The 9,061-nt window shown below is 38.3% G+C and overlaps 1 pseudogene; it reads left to right on the top strand.

The window, feature by feature from the left end:
* The window catches only part of LOC139731901 (dual oxidase 1-like), a 35,072-nt pseudogene that overhangs the window by 4,628 nt on the left and 21,383 nt on the right, over nucleotides 1-9,061 (top strand).

Here is a 9,061-nt window from a genome sequence, read left to right as displayed (position 1 = left end):
TATTGACGTCGCTTGTGACATCACACACATTGTCCTCTAGCACCCATGTTTAACAAAATTTAATAAACCAAGTCAATGCAAATATTAGTCCGAAAAAAAATGGTTGAAGCTTTTTCTAAAATCCTCCCAACATGTTTTGCAAATTTTAGTCAAATCTTTCAAATTAGATGCACCCCACCCCCTTACACTTAAGCCATGTAATAAGAAACAAAACAAAACAAAAAAGGAGGAGAAGGAGAAGAAGGAGAAGAAGAAGAAGAAGAAGAAGAAGAGCAACAACCATCGAAGCTTGATAAACACGGTTTCACCCGGACGAGCTAGACGTACCTTATACCGCCAACAGATGGCGCCAGTGATCACACTCCGATAGAGGTCCCGTTTCAATAATAAAATCGCAACGGCCTTTACACTCGGATAACTCCGTGTTGCAGTGTCATTTCAATACCAATGTAACTTCAGTCGACAGGTTGTTAAAGTTTAACCGAGAAGATTTCAATAGGAATCGCGTTTAGACCAAGTTATATGACCATGTTTTTATTTCGCTCAGAATGATACAAAATAATAATTCCGATATAACTCTTCGGAACGTTTTTTAATATTTTTTTTCAAAAGTCTGACAGTAAGCCAGTAACATTTTGTTATGTTAGTCAACACCTTATCTTTTTGTAAAATACAATGACACGTTTATTGTCAAGTTCCGAATGTCTTCCTGTAATCAGGTGTAGAAAACACCAATACCGCTTTACAATTCTGTTCTAGCGTTTGAATATACAAGTAGTACCTTAATATGTGATATTTCACAATTGTTATAAAGTTGTCTTTCATAATTGATTAACATGCAGTACTTCAAGCGTAAATAACTGAAAATAAAGGATAAAGACAAGAAAACACGCGTGTACAGGAATAATATCGAGGCATGCGATGTATTAGTTTTACGGACATTCGGCCCTCTCTCAGCAATCGATATTAATCAATATCGAAAGAAACCTGCACCCTTTGTTATTGTCACGTTCTACTTTATCGAACGCCCTGTAAGTTGCAGACGGGATTACGCAGGGTTTTTTCCTCGACAAGTACATTGTATGTCTGCATTTTGCCCTAGAAATCACTACCCTGCATTATATGTGCGTGGAATTTCACTCAAAATCTTATGAGAGTTCTACTCCCTGCAACAGCGAATAAACTTTACCAACTACGATAACTGCATGTGACAGAATAGACAGTAACTACAGCCATTTTTGTATCGTATTGTATAATCTGTGATTTTGCTTGATTTGGATCACGTGTGCTTTGGGTCCGATCGTATTTTCCAACCTTGAATTTTGGTACGGGGATCCCGGGCAAGATATTTCATGTATGATTATAGATGAAAGTAAGCTTTTATTTCCCTCACGTAAGGACTAAATCTAAGAAGTTAATCGAGTGAAACCGCTCAATTTAATAGAAGAAAAATCAAATTGTGACCCATGATATTACCCAGCGTACAATCCCTAATACGCATGATAGTCACTATTACGGCCACCAGTAGTACATACATCTCTGAAATAAAATCTAAACTCAAGAGTCAATATCAATTCAAGTCATTTTAATTATCGCAAAGGGTTTACATCTGTATTTCCATACTTTTATTTCTGTCTTGTCTTTGATGTTTTTAATTGTTATCTATGACGCACTTAAAGCGACAACCTTCAAATTACACACCGGAAATTATTACCATTACCACACCCACAATGGTATTAAATGTTAAAAATACGAGCGACAGTCTTCATCAACAGACTTTGTTGTCCATCTTTCATAGAACAGTTAGCCTTTACTCGAGAGGAAAATATCAGCAATCCGTGCGAAAAACCATCATGATAATTCGTTTCTCATCGGCAGACCATGTGCAGAAAAAAACAACAACAAACAAACCCGACAACAACATTCAATCACAATTCTTAATCCGACTTCGTCACCAAAACATTATAATCGTATTTTATTGAGACTGCACTTTCCTTGTCATTGAATAACTCAACATGGTCAAATATTGGAGGACAAATTCCAGCACCCCTTTTTGCAAAACAGACACCAGATAAAGTTGTGAGAGAAAATAACACACAAAGGAATAAAGAACTGCCCGCAAGGTGGCGCAAAACTTCTCGAAAAGCACTCCACAGACAGAAACGCAATCTAACATTGGTTACGCGCATCAACATTGTATGATTATCCAACAGTTATGTAACTACCATCCACGGGAATAATCAACGAAGCGTTTTGGTTTTTTCAAGTTAGCCCTTATTTTGGGAAAGGATAGCAGTTTATCCGTTAGTTATGTGTGTGGAGACCAAGAATGCAAATTCTTTGTGCAGCTTCTTTGCGTTGTTTTAGAAATAGTACAGACGGTTGGTCTTTTCAACGCCCTAAATATGCGCGAAGAAACGTGGGCGAAAAGTGATAGATTCTAAGGGGAGATGAATTCAAACGGACTGGAATTCAAGTGCATTTCTCAAATCTACCAACTAACAGCCACTGACCACAATACATCTCAATGATATGTAGGTCAAACGCCTGCAGAGGGGATTGTATATTCTACCGTTGTTATGGAAACGGAGCAAGCAGAAGGTGAGGTGAAATTTTGGCGGATATATGACAACCGAGGCACCTCAAATCGAATTCGCTATCGCGTATATACCAATCTGTGAAATCAGGCTCCAAAGTCACGTCAAAATGCTGTATAACTGCATAATATTATCTGTCTTATTCTGTGCTAACCTGTCAGTTCCTAAGGTGAAGGGACAAATGGAAGTTTCTCTGGCGTCATACTGCAACAGTACATAATGTCCTGATAGAATGCTCTGTGATTGGTTGGATTGGCACCACGTGACATTTATAGTTCTCGTTTTATGAGAGCTGTCTGTCTTTCCCTATGCCCTTTTCGCACTCTTGCGGGGGAAGTGTGTAAAGTATAATGTTCTACAATGGTATTCCCACACTTCATTTTGTACTACAACAAATATGGCACGTGTTTCCGAACCTATTTTGGACGAAAAGTATGCAAAACAAAACATAAAAAGTCCTCGTTCATCTCTAGGCCTTCTCTGGCCCCTCCTGTCATGCCGCAATAAAGCTCTGCTCGGACTTTACATTGTACAAAGGCACTAATTTTGTTGCGCGATTTATACACAATTCTCGTATATAGTATATTCGAAATCGTGCCCAATTTGTAATCGTATATCCTGAGCCTATGTGGTCCCAACTTCTCTCGTAGCCCCCCCCCCCCTCTTCTCTCTCCCCATCCCCATCCCCTCCCCTCCCCCTCCCCCTCCCCTCCCCTCCCCCTCCCCCTTCTCTTCGGGTATATGTATTCATGTATGCATGTTGTAATATGTGTACATACTATTGCATGTGTATGTGCGATTGGTGGATGTAGATACATGTACAGAAACATAACCATTACGAGAGAAAGAGAAGACGTATACAGTATTCCAGCTATCTGTCATATATATATATATATATATATATATATATATATATAAGACTCTCAATAATCATTGTGAATATTCGCACTGTCATCCCTGAAGAAGAGGAAGGATCCTCGAAAATTCGGATTATTCATTAAATCAAGATTGGCTATTAATGCATTCCCTGCATTCCTCTGTTGTGACTTTATAATTGCTATATATGTATATATATATATATATATATATATATATATATATATATATATATATATATATCATACATGTCTGCTTTCTTGTCTTGTTTATGGAACTTTCGTTTTTCTCGCTCAGTAGCAGGAGTACATGTATATCTGAATGATTGTGTTATGTATCTTCAAACTATTGAAATAGCATGTTGCACCAAATCTCTCTTCTTCAAAATATGCAATGTATATCATGCAAATCTGAAAGCAAAGAGTAATGATCCAACAACAATGTGAGATTCAAAGTGATCGCCGCATTTTATTTAACCCCATAACTTGGCACTGCAAAAGGAACATTTTTGTAGCTCGTTTATGGAACAGATTTCCTTTTGATACACGTCACATCAGGTTCCTGGTAAACAATGGATTAATTCCAATCGTATTATTCCATGCTCTCAACCCTCTGCCACATTTGGCAGTCGGAAGATCAAATCTTCAATTATACCCTTCCGTAATTTTGGGCTATTATATATGATTTTCGTCTTTCTCTTCTTTTTTGTGCACCTCATAACATCATATATCTTTACGATGATTTCTTTTAATCATATAAATCGTATAAAATCGGTTTTTTAAACCTTTGTTGTTTTAAGTTTTTTCTTTTGTTTGTTGCTCCTATTCATTTTGAGGTCATTTTTAAATCATGTGTGCGAAAATGTATTAATTTTTCATAATCAAGATTGTTTATGTTACATCATTATAATATTCACGTACTCACAGCATTTATTTTGAAGTCTGATATCACTACCGCAATATTCGTATTCTCATTTCTTCCGAAGTCGAGCAAACAAACCAACAAAAAAAAAAAAATATTTTGTTTTCATGTACCATTTTTTGGTATACAAAGCATCGTTTCTCTGACCAAAGAGATTGTGTCAGATTGTACTCAAACTTTTGTAAATATAGTCCATTGATTGAATGTGATATCGTACATCCCCAGATGCGACAACACCCATGACTACCATTGCCACTATGGGCATGGTCTCTGACACAGGAGTGCCGACAACTGATTCCATGGTTACTACCAATGTCATGACTACCATGTCAACCACCACAGAAGCTGGTAGGACATTGGCTTTGTGGGTGAAAGCAAAATATAAAAAAGAAAACGCGCACATTATATGTCGCAGATGTTGATGATAATCATATAGTGGCGCTGCATGGTTGAAGAATTTTGTGCTTTTGTCTCGTTGCGAAACCTTTATTCCATGCACGTCAAATAGCAGGTAACGTTATGTTCATACCGCGTTTCATGTTTCTTTAAAATGTGTCGATATGTCTGTCCCAATATTCCCTTCCTCTCATGTGATTTCTCCCTCCCTTCCTTCTCCTTTCTCTATCTCAACTTTTCTTTCCCAAACTTTTAATCAACAACGACCAAAAAATAATGCTAATAATAACAAAAAAAAAAAAAAATCCGCCTGCAAATGATTACGCAATGCATGCTCATTTACGCTCATATTATATGTACGGCAAAATCTTTCGATCATTGTTTGCTCATAAAAAGAGCGATTTTGCTGCATGAAATCTCACTATCCCCAACGCCCTCTTCAGACCAATTTACTGGCGACAAAGACAGCTGGATTCCTGGATCTTTTCCGAACTTATTTTAAAGATGCTGAGACTCTTTTGACAGCGCCCCCAGGTGACGGACTGTGCGCTGATACAGCAATCATGGAAATGAACGGCGTGAAGCAATATTGTTGTCTGCTTAGCGGTGTGTAGAGTTGTATTCTCTGAAATTCAAACTCCTCTACTCTTGGATCCGACATGGCAGGCTGTGAAGCGAAATTCAGGAGCAAGGCAACGTTTAAAACATCGAGACTGACCGGGATACTTGGCGAGCGGTCATGATAATTCATCGCATATTGTCATTCCTCAAACTGTTCATGTGCATGCTTTGTCACTGGGCTCATAAATGCCTCTTTCATACACATCCTCATGTGCATGAATATTCCGAAAAAGCGGTAGAATCATGAAAAAAATTACCATTACCATTTGTACAAAATGAAATGTCATTACGTGTCATGTTATAAGCTTATTGGGTTTGTGGGCTTGTGCTTATATTGGTACTTCCACATATGCAAATTATGGTGACATCCTATACCTTTCATTGCTTTCATGTTTGTATTGCATGTGTAGAATAAGCCAATTCGTCATTAGCTCACGCGTACATTGGTACAAATGACATTTCTCTTTCTTTCTCGGTTAGTTAGGTACTTTAAAAGTGACATAATGCATAAGATGCCCGACGTAACAATTTATGGAATGCATATTCAAACAAAGAATGAACGTGCGTAGACCAGGTGACCAGAATGACCAGTCAAATTTGGGGAAGCATCCATTGCTTTGTTTGGCATTGCATACTTCAATAAACTTTTTCTGTTTAATCTTGGCAAGACACCAGGCCTATTGCCAGGTCGATAAACAGCTGGAAAGCATTATCTATACAACATTATGAATACAGTAGTTTTAGTTTGCGTTCATTCAAATTGTACTCATCACATCTGCTGATCACATTTCGCATCAGCTTCAATAATCGTTTTGAAAATATATAGTATATTTTCGACAAAGATTGATGGTTGGGTCCAAGAGCTCTCAGCAACAATAGTCACACAAAGATGAATAAAAACGCAGATTAACGCCCCTGGGAATGGAGGCGTGCAGTGGTAGCGAGGTTTCCATCCGTTGACAGTGGAAAGTGGACGGCATGAACATCTTTCATTCATATTTTGTTTCTTTGCTCTTTTCAAACTTTCTTTTTTTTAATTCATCTTCATAGCGTGCATAATACTGAAGACCCGTTGGCTTCCCGAGATAATTCCTCCATTCTCCGTGCTATTTCCACGTATTGTATTTTTCATAATATATTCCACCTTTCGTCATTGGAAATTCAATGAACGTGTTGTCAGTGGCACTCCTTGTCTCGGAAGTGAATGTGGTTCCGTTCCCTCCATCTAAGTCTATTATTGTGAGCTACCATAAGCTAAACTCATGGCCGATATTTCTGAAGGTAAGGCCGATTGCCCGGCTTTTAGGGGATCATGCAAGGGTGCCTTCCTAAGCAGAAGCTTCATCGCATTATACCAAAGCAAAAACCCACAAGGGAAAAAAAGGAAAATGCATACTATTATAAAAGTCATGCCGCTGCTGCACAGTTTATAGGGAAAATAGACGATTTTAGAAAGTCCATAATCTTGCAGTCTCTCTTCACTTCATCTTTGATCTGCATCTTTCTAACTACCACAGGTCAAACTACCGAAAACATGACAACTGTGGAAGTGACTGACATGCCAACGGACCCGCCAACGATGCCGTCATCGAACGGTTCAATCGTCGACGATGATGCCTATCTACGTAAGAGCTCTCCCACGCAATTCTTTTTCCCGATTGCGGTATTGATTATCGTCAATCCTTTATTTTATTTATTTATTTATTTTTATTTATTTATTTATTTATTTTTTTTTTATTTTTTTTTATTTTTTTTGGGGGGGGGGTCATTTGGTGTTATAGTAACGACGAACAAGGAACATTCGAATAACTTTGACCAAACGATCAAACTATGGTAACATCAGGTGCGTTCACTATTCTGCGTGGTAACTCCTGATGTCAATGGTGCGTGGCAAGTGACGAGTATACCCTATTTCAGATATTCATTTTTAACCACCTATTATGGTTAGAACACAGTTTACGAACATTATGGTGTTTGTTGTATCAATCAGTAAATCATAATGATTTTGGATCCTATCATTGTCATTAAATGGGAATGATAATGGTAATTGTTCTAATAAAAAAATACTGATATCAATATAGATATAGGAATCATAAGTTGTAACCATTATCATTCTTATCAATACTTATTGTGTGTTGTAAGCATTGACGTTGATGCATCGCTTTAAATTCATGGAAGTGTGTAGTAAATATGTTTTTGCCTGAAAATGCATTCCGTGCATGGAATCTTGTCTTTGACGTGAAACTCAAATTTGCTCTCTCTGACTGTTTATGGTTTATCAGCACTGTTGTTCTTTTTTTTTCTACGCCACGACTTTCTCTATAACAGGGTCTATTGGTGTCTTTGATTACCGCCATTGTGAGTATTCGGCATTCGACGGATGGTACAACAACGCAGCTCACCCCGACTGGGGTGGGGCAGGTAAGTCTCTCAGCAACGAGAGGGAGTGTGTGTGTGTGCGTGTGTGTGTGTGTGTGTGTGTGTGTGTGTGTGTGTGTGTGTGTGTGTACGTGAATGCGTATGCGTATGCCTCACGTTACCATCGATGTAATGAAAAGTGTATACTTCCAATAATTAACTTGTTCTGTATTAATGTATTAATGTATTGTGGTAATGAGTAAGTGAGTAAGTGAGGGGACTACACTATACAAGTTTACTTCTTAGCAGCCCCTCAATTTTCATTTCCACCAAGTCCTTAATGAAACAAGATGTATTATATGTTACAAGATACGTTATCATTTGACGTTTGTATTACGTATGTATATTGATTGGAAATGAAAATAAAACATGAATGAATGAGAATGAGAGGAAGAGAATGGCACGAAGAAGGAATCAACCATATAAAGAAATGCGAAGAGAAGGAAAAAGAGAAGGAATGAATGAGCTGAAGATAAAATGGCCTCAGAGAAGAAAAAAAGAATATTGTATAAGATCATGCTGAAAGACAAGAAGGGAATTTGAATGATAATTTAGGTTGCTTGTGAAGGGTGATTACATGTATGTGCACTACTCCGTATCCGCCTCTCTCTGTTTGTGTGTGGGTGTGCGTGTGTGTATTCATACTGGATACCATGGTAAACGTCTACGCAGTTTCACTGTATTAGGCGTGATCGAGAGCAAGACAGTTGTAAGAATTATAGAACGTGTTTGCTTACGATGTAGATGTTTTCCATAAGATAAATCTGCCAACACGATGTAAGTAATATTTTGTGTAATTTTCGTGTCAGACTAGACTATTGATATTGATTTGTAAGAGATGTTCATCTTGGGAATAAATTACTTTGCGTTGCAGATCTCGCGCTCACGCGTCGTCTGCCTGTTGCCTATACCGACGGTGTGTACAGCATGGCGGGCCAGGATCGCCCGAACCCAATTAGCATCAGCGAGAACACGATGCAGGGCAAGACTGGCAGACCGTCACATCTCAACCGCACAGCTCTCATGACTTTCTTCGGTGAGACACAAGTTTCAAATGAAATTTTTACCTGTCGTCAATAAACTTGCCCTTGCCACATGTGTGTGTGTGTGTGCTTGTGCCCGTATGCGTACGCGTGTCCGTGCCCGTGCGTGAACGCGAAAAAAAAAGTGTGCTTACAACTTTGAATATCGCTCCACCCAACTTGATTAGCCATCAATTTCGATTCTCCATT

The sequence above is a fragment of the Diadema antillarum genome, unplaced genomic scaffold (assembly GCF_040938485.1).
Source record: "Diadema antillarum isolate AM-2024a unplaced genomic scaffold, OU_Dant_1.0 seq00000386_RagTag, whole genome shotgun sequence".
Classification (NCBI taxonomy): domain Eukaryota; kingdom Metazoa; phylum Echinodermata; class Echinoidea; order Diadematoida; family Diadematidae; genus Diadema; species Diadema antillarum.
The sequence above is the reverse complement of the archived record's forward strand: the minus strand, read 5'-3'. Positions and strand labels throughout refer to the sequence as shown.